The sequence below is a fragment of the Bubalus bubalis genome, chromosome 2 (assembly GCF_019923935.1).
Source record: "Bubalus bubalis isolate 160015118507 breed Murrah chromosome 2, NDDB_SH_1, whole genome shotgun sequence".
NCBI lineage: Eukaryota > Metazoa > Chordata > Mammalia > Artiodactyla > Bovidae > Bubalus > Bubalus bubalis.
This window is the reverse complement of record NC_059158.1, coordinates 59,203,264-59,225,074: the sequence shown is the minus strand read 5'-3', so window position 1 is coordinate 59,225,074 and position 21,811 is coordinate 59,203,264. Positions and strand designations below refer to the sequence as shown.

The 21,811-nt window shown below is 37.5% G+C and overlaps 1 long non-coding RNA gene across 1 annotated transcript; it reads right to left on the bottom strand.

Annotated features, from left to right (window-relative positions):
• Window positions 1-4,093: 4,093 nt before the first annotated feature.
• On the bottom strand, window positions 4,094-17,031 carry LOC102404092. Its single transcript, XR_003106006.3, has 4 exons — window positions 16,606-17,031; window positions 9,427-9,546; window positions 8,755-8,808; window positions 4,094-7,892 (listed from the first exon to the last, which is right to left on the bottom strand). It is a non-coding gene; the product is annotated as an uncharacterized LOC102404092 (long non-coding RNA).
• Window positions 17,032-21,811: the final 4,780 nt, after the last annotated feature.

The following is a 21,811-nucleotide window of genomic DNA, read 5'->3' as shown; positions in this document are numbered from 1 at the left end:
GCAAACCATGTATCTAACAAGGGTCTGGTATCCAGAATATATAAAGAAAATTCTCATAGCACAACAATTAAAAAAAAAAACTTTTATTTATTTATTTATTTTAATTTTATTTTATTTTTTAAACTTTACATAATTGTATTAGTTTTGCCAAATATCAAAATGAATCCACCACAGGTATACATGTGTTCCCCATCCTGAACCCTCCTCCCTCCTCCATCCCCATTCCATCCCTCTGGGTCATCCCAGTGCACCAGCCCCAAGCATCCAGTATCGTGCATCAAACCTGGACTGGCAACTCGTTTCATACATGATATTTTACATGTTTCAATGCCATTCTCCCAAATCTTCCCACCCTCTCCCTCTCCCACAGAGTCCATAAGACTGTTCTATACATCAGTGTCTCTTTTGCTGTCTTGTACACAGGGTTATTGTTACCATCTTTCTAAATTCCATATATATGCGTTAGTATACTGTATTGGTGTTTTTCTTTCTGGCTTACTTCACTCTGTATAATAGGCTCCAGTTTCATCCACCTCATTAGAACTGATTCAAATGTATTCTTTTTAATGGCTGAGTAATACTCCATTGTGTATATGTACCACTGCTTTCTTATCCATTCATCTGCTGATGGACATCTAGGTTGCTTCCATGTCCTGGCTATTATAAACAGTGCTGCGATGAACATTGGGGTACACGTGTCTCTTTCCCTTCTGGTTTCCTCAGTGTGTATGCCCAGCAGTGGGATTGCTGGATCATAAGGCAGTTCTATTTCCAGTTTTTTAAGGCATCTCCACACTGTTCTCCACAGTGGCTGTACTAGTTTGCATTCCCACCAACAGTGTAAGAGGGTTCCCTTTTCTCCACACCCTCTCCAGCATTTATTGCTTGTAGACTTTTGGATAGCAGCCATTCTGACTGGCCTGAAATGGTACCTCATTGTGGTTTTGATTTGCATTTCTCTGATAATGAGTGATGTTGAGCATCTTTTCATGTGTTTGTTAGCCATCTGTATGTCTTCTTTGGAGAAATGTCTATTTAGTTCTTTGGCCCATTTTTTGATTGGGTCATTTATTTTTCTGGAGTTGAGCTGTAGGAGTTGCTTGTATATTCTCGAAATTAGTTGTTTGTCAGTTGCTTCATTTGCTATTATCTTCTCCCATTCTGAAGGCTGTCTTTTCACCTTGCTAATAGTTTCCTTTGATGTGCAGAAGCTTTTAAGGTTAATTAGGTCCCATTTGTTTATTTTTGCTTTTATTTCCAATATTCTGGGAGGTGGGTCATAGAGGATCCTGCTGTGATGTATGTCGGAGAGTGTTTTGCCTATCTTCTCCTCTAGGAGTTTTATAGTTTCTGGTCTTACGTTTAGATCTTTAATCCATTTTGAGTTTATTTTTGTGTATGGTATTAGAAAGTGTTCTAGTTTCATTCTTTTACAAGTGGTTGACCAGTTTCCCCAGCACCACTTGTTAAAGAGATTGTCTTTAATCCATTGTATATTCTTGCCTCCCTTGTCAAAGATAAGGTGTCCATATGTGCGTGGATTAATCTCTGGGCTTTCTATTTTGTTCCATCGATCTATATTTCTGTCTTTGTGCCAGTACCATACTGTCTTGATAACTGTGGCTTTGTAGTAGAGCCTGAAGTCAGGTAGGTTGATTCCTCCAGTTCCATTCTTCTTTCTCAAGATCGCTTTGGCTATTCGAGGTTTTTTGTATTTCCATACAAATTGTGAAATTATTTGTTCTAGCTCTGTGAAGAATGCTGTTGGTAGCTTGATAGGGATTGCATTGAATCTATAGATTGCTTTGGGTGGTATACTCATTTTCACTATATTGATTCTTCCAATCCATGAACATGGTATATTTCTCCATCTGTTAGTGTCCTCTTTGATTTCTAAAAAAAAAAAAAAAGAAACTTTTAAATAAGCAAAAGATCTGGATGGATATTCCTCCAAAGAGGATACAGAAGTGGTCAATAAGCACATGAATAGGTGCTTATTAGTCATTAGAAAAATGCAAATCAAAACCATAGTAGTAACTCTAATTTTAAAAAACGGTCAATAGCAATGGTTTGCAAGGCTATGGAGAAATTAGAACCCTCACACATTGTTGGTGAAAACGTAAAATAGTATAGTTGGTGTAGGAAGGTTTGTCACTTCCTCAAAAAGTTCAACAGACAGTTACCATACGGAATTGCTCATAATTCAATTCTAAGTAATTATCTTAGTTCAGGCTAATATAACAAAAACACCATAGATTGGTTGGCTTAAACAATAAACATTATTTTTTACAGCTCTGCAAGCCGGGAAGTCCAGGATCAAGGCACCAGCAGATCCGGTGTCTGATGAGAACCTGCTTTCTGGCTGGGAGACGGCCACTTTTGTTCTGTATACTCTTGTGACCTGAAGGAGAGGTAGGAAGCAAATGCTCTTGTCTCTTTTTAAGGGCATTAATCCCTCATAAGAAAGGCTCCACCCTCAAGAGCCAATCACTTCCCAGAGGCCCCATTTCTAAATGCCATCATATTAGAGATTAGGATTTCAACATACGAATGTTGGGAGAACACGAATCAGTCTATAGTAGGAATATACTCAGGAGAACTGAAAATATATCTTTACATAAAAACTTATACATGGATATTCATGGCAATATTATTCTTAACAGCCAAAAAAAGTAGAGACAACACACTATCCATCGACTGATAAATAGAAGCCACACACAAGAGGCCACAGATTGTATGATTTCATATGTATCCTCTGTCCAGAACAGGCAAATCCATAGAGACAAAAAATATATCAGCAATTGCCAGGGCCTGGAGGAGAAGGAGAAAATGGGGAGTAAATGATAATGGATATGGGATTTATTCTAAATTTGATGCTATGTGAATAATTTATCAGTCAATAAAAGAAACCAATAAGGAAAGAGACAATACAGAAACTAGAAGAAAATGTTCAGAAAATATTTATCTAACAAAAGACTTATAGATTATAAGGATCAGTTCAGTTCAGTTCAGTTCAGTCACTTAGTCGTGTCCAACTCTTTGCAACCCCATGAATCACAGCACACCAGGCCTCCCTGTCCATCACCAACTCCCAGAGTTCACTCAAACTCATGTCCATCGAGTCAGTGATGCCATCCAGCCACCTCATCCTCTGCCATCCCCTTTTCCTCCTGCCCCCAATCCCTCCCAGCATCAGAGTCTTTTCTAATGAGTCAACTCTTCGCATGAGGTGGCCAAAGTACTGGAGTTTCAGCTTTAGCATCATTCCTTCCAAAGAAATCCCAGCCCTGATCTCGATAACTCTAATCAAAAAAGGATATTGATACATGGAACAATATGGATAAATCTTTAAAACACATTGGGTCAAAGAAACCAAACCCAAAAGAGTATATACTATAAGATTTAACTTATATGAAGTCCAGGAACATGCAAAACTAATTGTTCTTTCTGGTATATGGAGGAGGGTAGGAAAAAAGCCTAGAAAGGGGCACAGGGAAGCTTTGTGGATGATGGAAATATTTTATATTGATTTGGGTGGTGACTACACAGAGTTGAAAACCTTTTGAACTATAAACTTAAAATGTTCACATTAAATAAAGTATAACTCTATTTTAAGAACTAAAACAGAGAACATATCTAAGCAATATATCAATTTTACAAATTACTCAGACTCCATAAAATATCAAAGAATTTAGATTCAGAAGAATTTTGAATTTATGGACTAAGGATTAGGTACTCTTCTTCTGTGGCCTATTTTTTGGTTCATTCTTAACTTTGATAACTATGTTTATATGATATGTATTTGTACTTGCATTTTGCCAAATTCAAACTGCAATATTTAAACTAGATTAAATAAGGCAATGGCGCCCCACTCCAGTGCTCTTGCCTGGAAAATCCCATGGGCAGAGGAGCCTGGTAGGCTGCAGTCCATGGGGTAGCTAAGAGTCGGACACAACTGAGCTACTTCACTTTCATTCTTCACTTTCAAGCATTGGAGAAGGACATGGCAACCAACTCCAGTGTTCTTGCCTGGAGAATCCCAGGGACAGGGGAGCCTGGTGGGCTGCCATCTATGGGGTCGCACAGAGTCGGACACAACTGAAGTGACTTAGCAGCAAATAACCTCAGTACACACATGCACACACGCGCACAGAAATACTCCTTTCTGGAAACATTATGAAGTGCTTTTTACATCCTTTTTATAATGAAATGAAAGCATATGTCTCCAATTACCAGTACTATAAGCTTTCAAAATTATGGGAGTAATGTGAACTACTTTCTTCAAAGACAGTTGAATTAAACTTCCTCACAGAGGAAGCATAGATATGGATCCTGATTTTTATCTGTTTTAAGAGAGTAGAAAAAAAGAAGGAATTACAATCTTGTCATATTATGCAACTCTTCTGCTACAATATATCAAAAAGTTGATGAACTAAGGTCATGCAGCACAGCTGAGAAGCAATCAAAGTAAACAATGTACATTGCCGCCAGGAAAGCCTGCCAATTTGAGATTAGAACTCTCCATTTTAGCAAAAAAAGAAAAAAAGGTCTTTGGAAAGTTCCTTATAACATTTTATGACTCATAGATATTCCCAGAGGTTCCTGTTTCCATTCTGCAGTAGACAGTTTGAAGACGTGCAGTTCTAGTCAAGTGTTGTTCTTAGGCAACTTGGCTGAAAGATCTGTTTAAAAAACATTTGTTGGAAAGATGGTATGTTTGGATGTTTTCATTTTTTAAAACAAAATTCCAGATTTTAAATTTGTTTAACTCCTAATTCAACATTAACTTAACGGATATTCAATTAAGAATTACTATGTTACATAATATGTATTATGAACTCAACAGTTTTCCCATTTGAAAACGCCCATACCAGGGGGTATATATTCCTGGCATAGTCCCCCTTGCAGATCCTTCCAAACTGCCTCCAGATCCCTGGCTCTGTATTCAATAGTTCTGGCTCTGATCTTGGCCACCCAGTTCAAGTATCTCACTTTGACCAAAACTGCCAAGTCACCTCCCGGCCCACCAGGACTTGATTCCTGGCTATTCTCCACTTTTGTCTAGCCCCAGTTCTCCCTTTCTGTTCTAAGTATTGAATATCACTCATGAGGTATTTTCTCCCCATACTCATCTAAGTCTACTTCACTCCATTTACAGATCAGTATCTTCACCTCCAAGGCCTATTCTCTACTCCCAACCAGCTCCCACATTCTTGTCTTTCCCTCCCTCCCATGTCCCAAACAATAAGCCACCTGGTCTTTAATAATTTTCATCATCTATATATGGTTCTTGTAGGTTTGTTTCCTGACAATAACTATAAAGATATGGACATGAGAAAAGCCATAATATTATAAAACACTTTAGCATTATCCAAATAAAAGCTATTCCTTCATGTAATAGGTATGTTAATAGAGGAAGGCCTGATCTCCCTTGACTCCTTAAGCGACTCATCACCACTCTACTCCCAAGCTCAACTCTCCATCCCTCGTTTACAGATGGCATCTCCCTCACACACAGTCTCTTTGAAAATGTGGTTCCTTTCCCAGGTTTCACACACATCTCTCCCCTGATTCTTCTGCGGGTCAGATTCTACAGAGATATGGTAAACTGGGTCCAGACCAAACACATGTTCAGTTTGACTTACACAGTATTTTAGACTTTTTGCAGTTAGTTTCTAACATTTAAAAATTGGAAGAGTAAGTCAAAAAGTAGAGATTTCCAAAGGAAATGAACAGATATCAAAGATATATCTGCACTCCCATGTCCACTGAAGCAATATCCACAACAGCCAAGATGGAACAACTTGAGTGTGCATCAATGGAGGAGCGAATAAAGAAGAAGATATGAAACAGACAGACAGATACACACACATGGAGTGGAATATTATTCTGCCATGAAAAAAAGGAAATCCTGCCATTTGCAACTATGTAACTGTAGGTAACTTAAGGGCACTAGAAAGACAAATACTGCATGGTACACTTATATGTGGAATCTTGAAACAAAAAAAGTCAAACTCATAGAAACAGAGAATTCAAAAACAGTCACCAGGAGCTAGCGGGTGGAGGATATAGAGAGAGATTGGTCAAACAGTATAAACTTTCAGCTAAAAAATGAATAAGCTCTGAGGACATAACATGCAACACGGTGACTAGGGTTGATTACACGGTATTGTATAATTAAAATTTGCTGACAGAGTAGAACCTAAATGTCCTCATAAAAAGGTAAATAAGTGAGGTGACAGTTATGCTAATTAACTACATAGATGGGGGAATCCTTTCACAGCGTACATGTGTGCCACATCACCACAATGTACACTTTAAATATCTTACCATTTTAAACGTCACTTACACCTCAATAGAGCTGAATTCTTTTTTCAAAAACTGGGAAATTATTTGAGATCAGGGGTCAGGAAGGTATGACTTTAAATTTGTGTCCATAAATAAAGTTTTATTTGAACACAGTCATGTTCATTTGTTTATCTGTGGCTACTTGCGTGCTAAAATGGCACAGTCAAGTAGCTGTGACAGAGTTCATAAGGCCAAATATATTATGCTGCTGCTGCTAAGTCACGTTAGTCGTGTCCAACTCTGTGCGACCCCATAGACGGAAGCCCACCAGGCTCCTCTGTCCCTGGGATTCTCTAGGCAAGAACACTGGAGTGGGTTGCCATTTCCTTCTCCAAAATATATTATAGATACTACCAAAGCCAAAAATATTTACAATCCAGTCCTTTACATAAAATATTTGCCAACTTCTGCTCAAATGGCCCTCAATCCTGGATGCCTCACCCACAGAGATTATAATATGATTAGTCTGCAGTGGGCATTGGTGTCAATGCGCAGAGATTCCAACGCCACTGATCTGAGTGGGCACTGACATAGGCATTTTCAAGTTCCCAAATGGTTCTAATGTACATACTATGGTTTGCGAACCACTGAATTAGGTAATCTGGATGTCTTCAACAGTCTATGGTTCTTTTCTCTCTCTCCGGGAATAGATCTAAGACAGTCAAAAGTGATACTAGAGCAATGACACATGTCATTACCTCACATTGTTATAGATTAAAAGTTAATACATATATCATAAGCTAATTGACAGAATACAAATGAATGAATACATGTGCAGTATAAAGAAGTAATTGACTTTCATCAAAAGGCAACAAGTTCTCCAACACGTCCCTTCCAAATGAAAGTTCTCAGTATAATATGTTAATATAATTATTAAAGAAATCCTAGATTAATTACTTTATTTATGCTCATTTCTGGCCAAAAGGGAACAAACCTTTGCACTGAATACATGTAAAGTCACGAGCAACTAAGTCAGCTTGAGGAAAAAGAAAGAAAATTAGATGCAGTTCTGCTCCAGGTTTCTAACCACTCGCTTGTATGACCTGGAGCAAGTCTCTTCATCGCTCCTGGTCTTGGTGTGCCTTCTGTAAAATGGAGTATGAACTAGGATAAAACCTAATTAGAACTCCACTGGCAATGATTAAATATTTTTTCAAGGAGATATTACTCTCAGTGTTAACACCCACTCTTGCTTTCGATTGTGGAGGTGTCATACGTTTTACATGGCATGTTTCATACCACATAGTGAAAATACATGTGATATATATCCTTTAACATGTGATATGTTTGTGGTGGTACATGTGATACATGTGGTATGTATGTTATATATATGATATGTGTGATATGTATGTGATGATGCATGTGATATACATGTGACTCTGCAACCCCATGGACTATAGCCTTCCAGGCTCCTCTGTCCATGGACTTCTCCAGGCCAGAATACTGGAGTGGGTAGCCATTCCCTTCTCCAGGCGATCTTCCCAATCCAGGGATCGAAGCCAGGTCTTCAGCATTGCAGGCAGATTCTTTATTGTCTGAGCCACCTGGGGGGCAAAGGATATATATGACATATATATTACATATATATGTATATATAGATATCAGTTCAGTTCAGTTCAATCATTCACTTGTGTCCAACCCTTTGCAACCCCATGAACTGCAGCACGCCAGGCCTCCCTGTCCATCACCAACTCCCAGAGTTTACCCAAACCCATGTCCATTGAGTCGGTGATGCCATCGAACCATCTCATCCTCTGTCATCCCCTTCTCCTCCCGCCTTCAATCTTTCCCAGCATCAGGGTCTTTTCAAATGAGTCAGCTCTTCACATCAGGTGGCCAAAGTATTGGAGTTTCAGCTTCAAAATCAGTCCTTCCTATGAGCATCCAGGACTGGTTTTCTTTAGGATGGACTGGTTGGATCTCCTTGCAGTCCAAGGGACTCTCAAGAGTCTTCTCCAACACCACAGTTAAAAAGCATCAAATATTTGTCAAAAAACCACATAGAAGGGATTTCAACAGAAGGGATTTAATGGAAAGAATTGTCTTCACATGTGTTACAGGACAGACTAAGCAAAAAGGTAACACTGAGGTAACCCAGGAGGCAGCTACAATGCCTGAGATTAGGGGACCAAAAGGGGAAAGGAGGGGAAAACCAGAACCTAAGAACTAGAACAAGTCCCCAGATTTGATGCTTTAAGGAAGGGGCTTGGTCTAGCTGCTGCTAATTCCTCTGAGGGAATACAGTGAGACTAGCTCTGGAAGAGCCACAAGGAACTGGAGGCTGGAGTCACTTCCACAGCTGTGGCCACTAGCTGATGCTCAGGAAAAGTGCCATTTTGGAACTGAGGCCAAGAAGAATGGTCAAATTCAAAAACAGAAAGTCTTACCTCCTTTCCTGCTACTCACCTCCAATACCTTCAAAGCCCCAGCCTAATGCCATCAAGAATCCAGCCAAGAAATCTGAGGAATGAAGTTTGCAGAGTCATAGCCCTAGCATCACAGAACAGAGTCAAAAAGGAGGACACAGAGACAGTGGGTAAATAACTGACACAACTTCTTTACTCAGAAAAGTGAATGTCAATTGCACTGTAGTTAACAGCATGAATATTAATGTTAAAGAAAGTATCTTAGAGAATATAAGACTGTGGAGATTTATACATGAACAGACAAGCATGTACGAGCAGAAAAGTAAACGCTCTCCCATGCTTAAGGAATGACATGCAGAAAGAGGGAAGAAACAAAGAAAATTTGGACATTGTGGAAAAGATCTCTATTAAAAAAGGAAAGTGGCAGTGGTATAAATACATAATCATAACATTAAAAGTTTAATCGAAAAAATAAATAAAAGTTTAATCGACACTATATCTCAAAAAAAAAAGTTCTGTGTAATTATATTAGGTTCCAAGGGTAAGAAATTGGCCCTTATATTGGAGCTAAAAACAAGCATGAAGTGTCCCACAAGACCATGGTAACTAAAATTTGGGATTACTGGGCTCATGTGCTCATGTGCAAACACTATTTGTCAAGCACCCCAAAGTTAAAATAGACCAACAGTGACATCTGCTGCTGTGGACTTACTTTGAAAATGGCCAGTCTCAACATTTTGAAGTGAAGTCTCCTGCCAAACCACTGGACTTCTGCTGTGATGCGTCAGCGCTTCTGGAACTCCTGTTTGTCATCTGTGCTATTAGAAGCTTTCTTAAGTGAACACAGAACATGGGAAAAATGAGAGAATATTTGGAAAAGTAACTAAAACAAACAAAAAACAGTGGGGGTGGAGACATAAGTGATGAGAAGAAGAGACTTCATATTGGCTTTTCTCGTCCTGGTTTTCCTTTAGCTAAGTAAATCCAAATTAATTCTGTAGCTGTCAGCAAGCATGAGCACGTCCGCAGTACAAGGACGGATTAACTGTTGCCGGCTTCAGTGGACTCCAACACAAAGTTTACAGCATAATATCCATACCAGGAAAAAAAAAAAAAAGGTTAAATGATCAAAGGAGAGTATGTGGAAAATGTCTGAAGTTACTCTTGCTTTGGAAATCTCTTCTTAATTATCTAATTGTTTACATTAATTATACTTCCTTCAACATCTGCTGACCCTCAGGCTTTTTCTTTTCTGAAAGCCCATAGAACAGAAGGTTTGAATCAAACAGCATGGCTTTTAAAAATTACATATAATCTCCCGTGTAAAGTGGTCAGTGGGGCTCATTTGCATAAACTAATAAATATGAAAATCATGGGTCAATTTATTTGCTCAAGAAAAAAGGTGGCAACTGATACCGAATCCCTGGTTATTATAAAAGAAGATGGATGAAAAGGCCTTGCAGCGAGGAAGAACTGAATTAAGAGTTCTGACTTCTAATGTGGATTCTGACCACTCACTAAACGTGTCACCGTGAGGAAATCCCATAGTCTATCTGAGCCTCAGTTTTCTCTTCCATAATACTAAAGGCCTGGGCTACCTGAGAGATGGAAAGTGGATTTCAACTCATTTTCCTGTTTTGGTTAACTGGCAATGGCTGCTTTTAACTAATCCCAAAGCGGCATCCAGACTCAATGAAAAAGCTGCTGACCGACCAGCAGGGTCTGCAGTAAGCAATACAAATGTGGAAGGGCAGCGTGCATGTCACATATATACCAAGCTTAGACAAAATTATTTCTCTCATTTTCTTGCAGCTGTAGATTCTACTATTAGCTGCCATTTTTAGTGCCTAGTCTCTTTCAGCTTTGCAAGATGCTCAACAGATATTATTTCTAATCCTCACCATATTTTAAGGACATGGAAACTCAGAAACATGAAATAATTTTCTCAAGACCACACAACATAGCTGGACTCAGTTACTAACAAAATAACCCAACATTCTCTATTGTGAATAAAACCTTCACTTATGTTTTAGATCACATCCCCTAGCCCTCTTGCAACGTAAAAGCTATAATACCATTATGTCTTATCTGGGGATACCTTAATACATCTATATTTTCACAGAAAGAAAGGATGGTTTAGACATGAAACTTGGCTAGTTCATGTAAACATGAAAGGGCAAGGCAGGGAAAAAGTATCCAAGAAAATGCTTTTTCCAGGATTGTATGGTAAAAATTAAAAGTGACAAAGGAGTGGGCAATAACTAAAAGTCATATTCAATTTTAAACCAAATAGAATTACAGACAAATGAACAGAATTCAAAAGACTCCTGTAAAAATAGGACATTGTGTATTACATCGATTGGGTCTGCGTAGGCATTGCAGCTTAACTGGTATAGTACTTGGGGATGTACTCAGGTATAGTACTCAGATGTCAGTGCTTGATACACACTTTTTGATGATGATGGTTCACAAATAATTCAAAGAAGAGATTCCTGGTAAGAAACATTTTTGAAGCTTCCTTAATTTGATACACCATTTTGGACATTCTTTGGGTTACAATCTCCAGGTACAGTAGAAAACAAAGACATTCTAACTTGCGGTTGGAACAAACAGACTCCATCATACAGCAGAAACTTTGAGAATGACATCACAAAATCGGTCTACCCTGACTGCAGAATTACATACTGATGCTCTCAGAGTAATACTCAGAAACTTACACTTGCCTTTAGAAAATAACCTAGAAATATCGATTAGTGAAAAAAAAGTTTTAAGGAAACCAAATGCAGTACTGCACCCATAGGAGAAAAATTATTATTAGTAGTCAAGTTGAGTTTCATGTCAAGGTACCTCATGGCCTATGATTAGCTGGCTGATTCATTCATGTTATAAATATTTATTCTTTACTTACTATGAACCTAGGCACTCTGGAATACAAAATAAAATAGACCTGAGGAGTAGAGGTCTAATTGGAAACAGCTACATAAATAAATTAAAATACAAAATGACATGTAAATCAACTGGGTAGTATTTGAGGTACATATGTATCGCACGAAAGTGAAATTACTAATTTTCTCTCATGGTGTCAGAGAAGGACCGGAAAGACACATAAGTACAAGGCTGAACTGAAGATCAATATATTTCTTAAGATACCCATAATTTGCAAGTTTTTAATGATATTAAGACAGTAAAAAAAACAAAACATTAAAACCAAAGGCATAGACCCCCTTAGACTGGCCTCACTCATAAGATAGCTCTGAAAAGAACACAGTCAATAACCATATGGAGAAAATGGTACTTGTATACTTAAGTAAAGCAAAGTGTTGTGTATTTTTCATCCTACTATTTTAAGGTAATATCATTCCAAAGTATTAGGGCCTAACATCTTGTCATGCACAAAGAAAGTCAACACAAGAAAGTCCTGCAAAGAGTCTTGTTCCACATATACTCTGTGACTAATTCTGTTTATGGAATGAACTGCGCTGTGGTCATGGGTCACATTCAGCCAGCCAAGAGAATGTTTCCAGAGTGTAATTGTTCTGGGCATCAAGGCACTTTACAGCATGTTCCCATTGCTTTTTGATACTCTGTGGCCAGGAGACTGCTGAGAAAATATTATTCACCCGAATTAGACTGGAGGAGTCAACCGCCTGGGTATTACATCTCCATGTCAGCACAAGCGGCGTCTGCAACCGACCTTCCCAGATGTTTCTAATTTCTCTACCTTCTGAACTACGACTTGGTTTTCTTTTCCTGACTTTGAAATATTTTAAACAAAGGACTTTCTGTAATGTCTCGGGAAACTTACGAAATTAAAATCCTGGGGTTAATATCAGAATAAGAGTTCTGGAACTCCTGCCACTGCCACATTGATGAGATTTCCACCTTGCGATTCACTACCTCAGTTTCTCTCAAACAACTTTTGAGCTGCAGGAGTCTCATTCACTCTAGAGATTTCCACCCAGCTAACAAATTGAAAAACACTGAATTCTGGAGGCAACTACATGTCCCCTGTTGCCATATTACCTAAAATAAATGCTACTTCAAATTAAGGCCTTAATGTTAATAAAAATGATCAAGCTGTCAAACCAGCAACTGCATATCTAGAAAGTTATACAAAGATTTTCACACATGTTCACAAGGAATCATATATAAAGATATTAATTGCAGCATGGTTTGTCAGAAATTGAACTTGGAAATAACCAAAGCATCTAGCAGCAGAGGACTGGTAGAATATTTTATGCTATATCCACACGAGAAATAATGTGCAGCCCAAAAAGACCATGGCAGTTCTCCACATATGATAAGAAGGGAAATCCCCATAATAATTGTTAGGGAAAGAACTGGGCTAATATGTATGTGTAAAAATACAATACATACTGTGTAACTTTTTGTCGCTTTTGGATTGTAATTTTTGCCATGTGCAAGCACTGTTTATTCAAAAAAATTAAGTTTGGTGAAAATAAAGTAAAATCAAGATAAAACGATGTCTTGAGGAAATAAAACTAATAGAAAAGGAACATGGTAAAAGAAGGGAAGGAAGAAGGAAAAGAAAATTGTGAGACTTCAAGCTTCTAAAACTATGAAAGGGTCTGTCTCATATTCTCAGCAAAATTTCCAACTTGTGTCACAGGTTGGCCTGACTCAGTTCTTATTCTTTACAAGCGCTCCGGAGTGCATTTGACTCATGATTGGAGACTCTCCTCTTGCATGAACTGCCTCACCCTGATTCTTTTTTTTTCTTTCTTTCTTTTTTCCTTTTTTTAAATTGAAGTGTAGTTGATTTACAAACTTGTTTAATTTCTGCTGTACAGCAAAGAGATATACATCCTTTTTTATAATATATTCTTTTCCATTATGGTTTATTGTAAGATATCGAATATAGTTCAGGCTTCCCTGGTAGCTCAGTGATTAAGAATCCACCTTCAATGCAGGAGACCACCTGCAATGCAGAAGACACAGCTAGATCCCTGCATCAGGAAGATCCCCTGGAGAAGGAAATGGCAACCCACTCCAGTATTTCTGCCTGGGAAATCTGGTGGACAGAGGAGCCTGGTGGGCTACAGTACATGGAGTGGCAAGAGTCAGACATGGCTTAACAATTGAACCCACCACCACCACTGGATATAATTCCCTGTGCCATATGGTAGGACATTGTTGTTTATCTACTCTCTATATAATAGCTTACATCTGCTGACCCCAACTTCTCACTCCATCCCCCCCAACCCCCTCCCTCTTGGCAACCACAGGCTGTTTTCTATGCCTGTGAGTCTGATTCTGTTTCATATTTAGGTTCCTTTGTGTCATATTTTAGATTCCACAGAAGGGATATCATATTGTATTTGTCTTTCCTTTTTTAACTTACTTCAGTTAGTATGATAATCTCTAGTTATATCAGTGGTGTTACAAATGGCATTGCTTTGTTCTTTTTTATGGCTGAGTAGTATTCCATTGTATATATGTACTACATCTTTTTATCCATTCATCTGTTAATAGACATCTGTTAATAGACAATATCCAAACATTGTTTCCATGTCTTGACTAGCACTGGTGTGAATGTAGCAGTGCTAATCTTTCTGAATCACAGTTTTGTCTGGATATATGCCCAGCAGTAGATTACTGGATCATATGGTAATTCTATTTTTAGTTTTCTGAGGAACCTCCATACTGCTTTCCACACTGGCTGCACCAACTTACATTCCCACCAATAGTATAGGAGGGTTCCTTTTTCTCCACACCCTCTCCAGCATTTGTTATTTGTAGACTTTTGAATCATGGCCATTCTGACTGGAGTGAATTGATACCTCATTGTAGTCCTGATTTTCATTTCTCTAATAATTAGCAGTGGTGAGCATTTTTTCACGTATCTGTTGGCATCTGTATGTCTTCTTTGGAGAAATGTCTATTTAGGTTGTTTGTTTTTTTTGTTGTTGAGTTGTATGAGCTGTTTGTATATACTGGAAATTAAGCTGTGTTGATCATATTGTTTGCAGATATTTTCTCCCATTCTCCTATTCTGTGAGTTGTTTTTTTGTCTTGTCATGATTTCCTTTGCTGTGCAAAAGCTTATAAGTTTGATTAGGCCCTCTCACCCTGATTCTTGACATGGTCATTGGTCACTCCTCTCTGCTCTCAGGTGGCTCTTCATCCTCCCCTCTACCCTTCAAAGCTTTGGTTGTGGGCATTTCCCAGAGCTTAGTGACTAGACCTCAGTAGTTCAGATACTTCCTTGATGGCATTTTATTTGTAGATGAGTCATAAAACTGTATCTCTGGCATTTGCCTACTTTTTGTCATTTACCTCTTGTCTTCCCTTTCCCTTTTCATTCTCAATGCCTTCCAACCACATTTTCTGACTGCCTACAGAAAACTCCCAACAGATGCTATTTAAACACTGAACTTGATCTTCCCCAGTCTCTCTTGCTCTCATGTTTTATGTATGTGCATGCATTGCCCTCAAAATGAAATGCCAAATTCCTCAAAGTTAGAAAGATTTTTACAATTACCTTAGTATATACCCCATCCTTCTGTTCTTCCTTCAGCCAAGAACAGTGTTCTAACCAGGCTGTTAGCCAATAAATTCTTATGTAATATTATATTTTTGTGAATAAACTACTCCCTTCTCATACAACCACCAGATTTAGTTCATAATTATACATATGGTATGTATAATAGGATATAGGAATTCTATTTATTAATTATTAATATATTTTTTCTAATCTACTCCACAGTGGATTATTATTACACAGTGGATCTGAAACAGCCTATGTTAGAATCATTGTTTACATTTTCCTCCTCATTTAGTTTTTTGAGGCTAGTACCTGTGTGTTATGTGTTTCCATATTGCTAGAGACTGACTCCCACTAGGAGCTTATCATAATTATTTGTCAAAAGAATAAATATTTTTTAAAAAGAAAATACAAGAAATATTTTCCAAAAAGGATTTTAACATTTAGTGGATTAATCCTTTTCTAACAAAGTCGTGATTTATATTCACAAGGAATAAAGTGGATCAGAGCAGGGATAAATGGAGGCCACAAATTCAGATATGCAATTAATGCAAATGTATTTCCCATTACTCCAGTGAATTGTTATTATGAGTCTGAATGTCAGGCTGAAGCTTCCCCTTGAGTCTTTTTGAAGGTTCCCCCAATTCTGCAGCATTTTGTTGAGGTTTAAAGAAGAGTAAAGGATTTTGTAAGGTTAAGAATTGGGGAAGATGGGGAACTAACGCACAGCCCTAACGTCACTTCTCATATAAAGGTTACAGCAGAGAAGTCCCTCAGGCCGTGGGATTATGGTCTTTCTGAGGCACCTTCCTGCCCATTCTTAGAGCACAGGAATGTGTCCACAAAGTTTCCCAGTCTCCATCTGCTAAAAGCCTCACGTTGCTGTTTCCTTGATAGCATCTTACAAGATCCTATCCTCTCAAAGACACTGCCAGAAAGCAGAATTGAACAGTCAGATCTGTAGGATGCCCTCAATCTCCCAGGCTTTCTCTTCCTAGCCTAATCTATTTTCTTCTAGTCTCGAAGCAATTCTCCCTTCAGAAATCCAGCCAAGACACTTTCCTTTGTATTCACATTCCCTTTGTTGTACCAATTTCACAAAGCCTTCCTCCATTATGGGGTTTAGATTTCTAAAACAAAAGACACGTTTTGTGGTTCCAATCAGCCATATCCCTTCCCTTAGACAGTGATCCCAGAACCAAATACTTACTTGACTAGGAAAAGAAAAAGGGAAAAACACAATGCAAAGTTTAAAACTAGGTTACTGTGTCAGTATATTATCCCGTTCTGTTTTTCCCAGATCTTTCCATCATTTATTTATCTTCTCTTTCCCTTTTTCATTCTCACTGCATTCCCACTTCATATCACCCTTTTCTGGGCACTTACCTCACACTTGGACTACATCAATATTCTTCTTGAGTCTCCAGTTCATCCTAGCGTCCACCATTTCTTTCCTCTACAAAACCAATTATCACGCCTCTGTATAATCTTCTACTCTCTGTGACAGAAAGCATAAATTCTCCTGCCAACTTGAAATATTTGCATGTTAAGTTATTAATATTTCAACCTAACTTATTTTCACCCAATTGGGAGCATTCAACCTCTTTTCTGAAAAGACCAATCTTTTCATTGCTCTCTCCATGTTTACAGTACTTGTTCCTGCTTCTGTGCTTTAACTCACATCATTTGTCTCATCTTAAATGCCCTGTTTTCTCCTCTCACATATATTTCAACCAACATTTAGGACCAACTCTAAATTCACTATCACAACCCAGTCTCTCTTATGCACTTTAATTTTACCCATAGGGCATGAATTGTCTAATTTAAAATTTAATTATATATTATATATTTTTGCACTGCACTTTAATTATTCCACATTTTTTGTTTTTTGCACACTCCACTAATTACATGCTCCATGTCAACAGGGAGCATATATTCTCATTTCCTTCATTATACCCAAAGCAGAGTCTGACATGCAATAAATTCTAAATCAATACTTGTGTGGCAGAAAGGTCATTTTAATTACTTACCAGTGTCGCTCCTCCCAACCTCTGCCTATGCCTCCTTCCTCCAACATGCACACAAACAACACTTCTAACTGATCTCCTTCCTCAAATTAGGAGGTGGCAAAGGAATTCTATAACTCTCAAAGTAGAGTTGTTCCAGCAGAAATGCAGAAAAAAATAATAATAAATGATGGAAGCAATTTTTAGCTCTTGACTTTCAAAAGTTTTATAGCCCACACAGAGACAGCAAAAAGTCAGAAAGTCTATAATATAAAGCACAAAATGCATGCTTTAAACAACTGAAGGATGATGAAGAAAGAAATTAGCTCTCCAATCTAGGAAGAAACTTTTAAAAATAATAATAGCGTGAGATGCATATATGAGTCTCTTAGAAGAGACTCTGCCCTCACTTCTTCCCATTGCAAGAAGGTGTAAATAGAATCTCTAGTAAATTTAAGTACTGAAAGCTTATTCTTTGTTTCCCATCTGCTGCCTTGAGAAGAAGCAAGCTAACAGGCTCCAAATATTCACTGGCAGAAGGTTATAGAAATGACTTCATGCATACTTGGATGACTTAAGGGGTTCAAGAAGTATGGAGAGCCTTGAACTAAATGGATGAATAAAACTTTTTCACTTTTTGAAAGAGGCCAAGCAAAGAGAAAGTAAGTCCACCAAGTGTACTGCAAAACGACTAGATTAAATTTTCTGCCCCTAGATAGAGCAGAAGTTGAAAATGAAGCTTAGGTTGAGTTACAAAAAAATAAAGAGAGCTACTTTGCACATTCAAAGTTACTACCTGAGAAATATTATACCCAGTACTGTATTTATGATTAAGTGATTAACTCATTGATCAATTCATGATGAAATAAAAGGTTGAGCTAGACTCTGAAGTCGAAAACACAATTTCTGAAAGGTCCTAAGTCCATTTTAAGAAATCTATTAAAATATTCATAAAATTTAAATAATGATATAATCTCATGAATAAGAAAAACACCCTCGGAAAAGTACAAATGGCTTCCCTGGTGGTTCAGACAGTAAAGAATACACCTGCAATGTGGGAGACTTGGGTTCGATCCCTGGGTTGGGAAGATCTCCTGGAGTAGGGCATTGCAACCTACTCCAGTATTCTTGCCTGGAGAACCCCCATGGACAGAGGAGCCTGGCAGGCTACAGTCTATAGGGTCACAAGAGTCATACACGACTGAGCAACTAAGCACATGTTTATACCAATAAATGTAACATTTGAATGAGAAAATGAAAATACAAGTCATCACATAGTATTATATAAATATGACAGAATAAGAATATACTGGACTATACTTTTAAGGCATTTGTCTGTTTTCACTTTTACATGGGCTAGGATATGTAGAATGAGAGTCCATGATTTTTAATACTACAAAATAATTTATGCTCAAGTCTTTTACAAATCTATCAACTGCCACCATTCACAATGTCTAAAAGCAAGAATTTTGTCTATGGAGTCTTTAGGTAATTATATAATGAGTTTATAAGGTCACCAGGCTATTATTAAAGAAGAGTGTAGAGTGTTATAATGTTTCAAACCAATAGAAAAAAAAGTATTCAACTTAGGTCTTAAATAAATAGACCATTTTTCCCTTTCCTCACAGTTTGTCTCCTAATTTTACCAACAGCATTCTGTCAACCCAGTACACTAGAACCACGATGATGGAAAACATTGGTCATTTGTCTCCTTCTTATATTTGATGAGTTACTAATCCAAAGCACAGCTGGATGATGATTAACTATTTGTCTTAGTGCAAAATATTCCAGTTGTGTCCTCACTGTCAGAATTTTTTCATTTTGATTTATAACTTTCCTGGCAAGCATATTATTAACTTTACATCTCTGTAGTTAACTGCCAAATGTGAACAATAAGTTATTCAACATATTAGCCTCCCTATTCTGAATAAGCCCAGGTTCTACTTGGTAAGAAAATATTCAGCAGAAACTACTAATTATGGTAGGAAAATACTCCATATTTTGAAATTAGGAATCCTAACTCACAGATCAATAATTGAATGTTATTAATATAAGCCTGGTTAAAGTGCATTTTCACTTCAAACATTTTTGAACTTGTTTTCAATCTCACTGAATAATGTTTAGATCACGTTTTTAAATATCAATTTTAAGTCATTAAGAAAGGAAAACAAAAATTAATTTCTTATACCATGTATAATCTTTGAGAAATAGGTCTTTAAGAGAATATTCTGAAACAGATGGAAACAAATTCATTTCTTTTAACACTGATTTCTAAATGGTAGTCAAAAAACCATGTAGAAGCCTCAACTGAGGCAGATGCCTTGCTGGAAAACACTGACCACCTCTGATGTGCCTTTCTTTATTCTCCTAGCCACTAGATCAATGTTGAAGACTGTGTTACCATACCTGACTTGGGAATTGCTGTCTCTACTAAGGGGAAAAGGGATTTTTCCACCAAAGATGCTGTAAGGCTTTGCTAATATGAACTGGTAAGAAGCAGGACAGCATGCCTTGAAAGTCCTGAACCAGGAGGGGATCTGAACTTAGAGCTGGATTTGTTTGTTTTTGGCTGAGCCTGTGAGGCATGCAGGATTTTAGTTTCCCAGCTAGGGATTGAACCCACACCCCCTGCAATGGAAGCACAGAGTCTGAACCATTGGACCACCAGGGAAATCCCAGGAAGAATTTGTTGATATGGGGGCATGCTCTGTGACTCAGGATTTAATGCCCTGGCATGTTCTAATATGCTGCTGGGATGAATCTTGGAAGCTTGAAAAAAAAATAATAATGATGGCTTTCTATTAACTCTAAGATGCCAGAACTGATAGGCTGCTGAAGGAAAGAAAAAAATGACCCAGTGAAATGAACGTGGCAAAACGAGTCCATTACATAAGATGTGAGAACCCACCAGGTGACTTTTCCTGGAAGGGGCCAGAGAAGATTTCATTAACTGTGGTGATAAGGAATGCAGTGGAAACAGAGATGCCACCCTTAAGGAGAAGCTTAGTGGTGGCTGGCCTCTGCAGGCTGAGGCTGATGGCAGGACATGCTGCTACGGAACCTGGCTCCCCAGTATCAGCAAAGAAGATGGGGTTCCAGAGTAGTAGAGACAGCTGGTAGCACTTAATTGTCGGAGAAAAGATGCATGTAATAACTGTAACTGACAGCATAGTTGAAATGGTGGCATCCAGGGCATCCTGACCCACAGTGAACTATCATAATGATGAATATAGTCCATGGTTCTAAAGAGCAAGATGAATAAACAGTAAACAGGGCGTTTCTTCACATGATTGATACATGCATATATACATATACACATAATATAAACAGATTCAAGAGAGATCAAAAATGGATGAACAGAAAGATGATATCAGCTGCCCCAGTGGAACTAATCAAATGCTGCAATGTCTCACCAACCTTCTATACCTGAGCCAGTTCTTAGACAAGTCATTGATTAAAAGAGAGATCAGATGTCTGTAAGAAAAAATTCTCAAATACCATAGTAAGTGAAGGTAGCAGTTCCCTCAGTTTTTTCCCACAGTGACCTAGGATCATTCACTGTTTACATATATATTTTTCAGATTATTTTCCATTATAGGTTATTATAAGATATTGAATATAGCTCCCTGTGCTATGTAATAAATCCTTGCTGCCTATCTATTTTATGCACAGTAGTTTGTATCTGCTAGTTCCAAACTCCTAATTTATCCCTCCCTCCCTTTCCCCTTTGGTAATCACAAGTTTGTTTTCTCTGTCTGTGAATCTACTTCTGCTTCATACATAGATTCATTTGTATTTTTTATATTCTTACTTTTATATTCCACCTATGCAATATCACATAATATTTGCATTTCTTTGCCTGATTTACTTCACTTAATATGAAATTCTCTAGGTCCATTCATGTTGCTGAAGTGTCAATATTTCATTCTTTTCTATGTTTGAGTAATATTCCATTTTATTAAATATATGTATATAATATATATACATATATAATACATATAGTATTAAATAATGTAAATATTTTACATAAATATATGTATATATTTTATAAAATATATGTTGTATAAATGTATATATATTATATAAAATATATTTAATATAATATATACTATATACAAATATATAATATGTATTTTATATATGTATAAAACATATATAACATATATTTATATATTATGTATATTTGTATATAATATAAATATATATTTTATCAAGTAAAATGGCAACCCCTCCAGTATTCGTGTCTGGAAAATCCCATGGACAGAGGAGCCTGGCAGACTACAGTCCCTGGGGTCACAAGAGTCAGACACAACTTAGCGAATAAACCGCCACCATATATAAAACACCTTAAACCAGCCACCTATTGACGGGTACTTGGGTTGTTTTCATGTCTTGGTTTTGTAAATAGTGCTACTATGAATACTGCTGCTTTTGAGTGAAATGCAAAAAAGCAAAATGGCTGTCTGGGGAGGCCTTACAAATAGCTGTGAAAAGAAGAGAAGCTAAAAGCAAAGGAGAAAAGGAAAGATATAAACATCTGAATGATCTGGGAGAATGCATTGAAACATGTATACTATCATGTATGA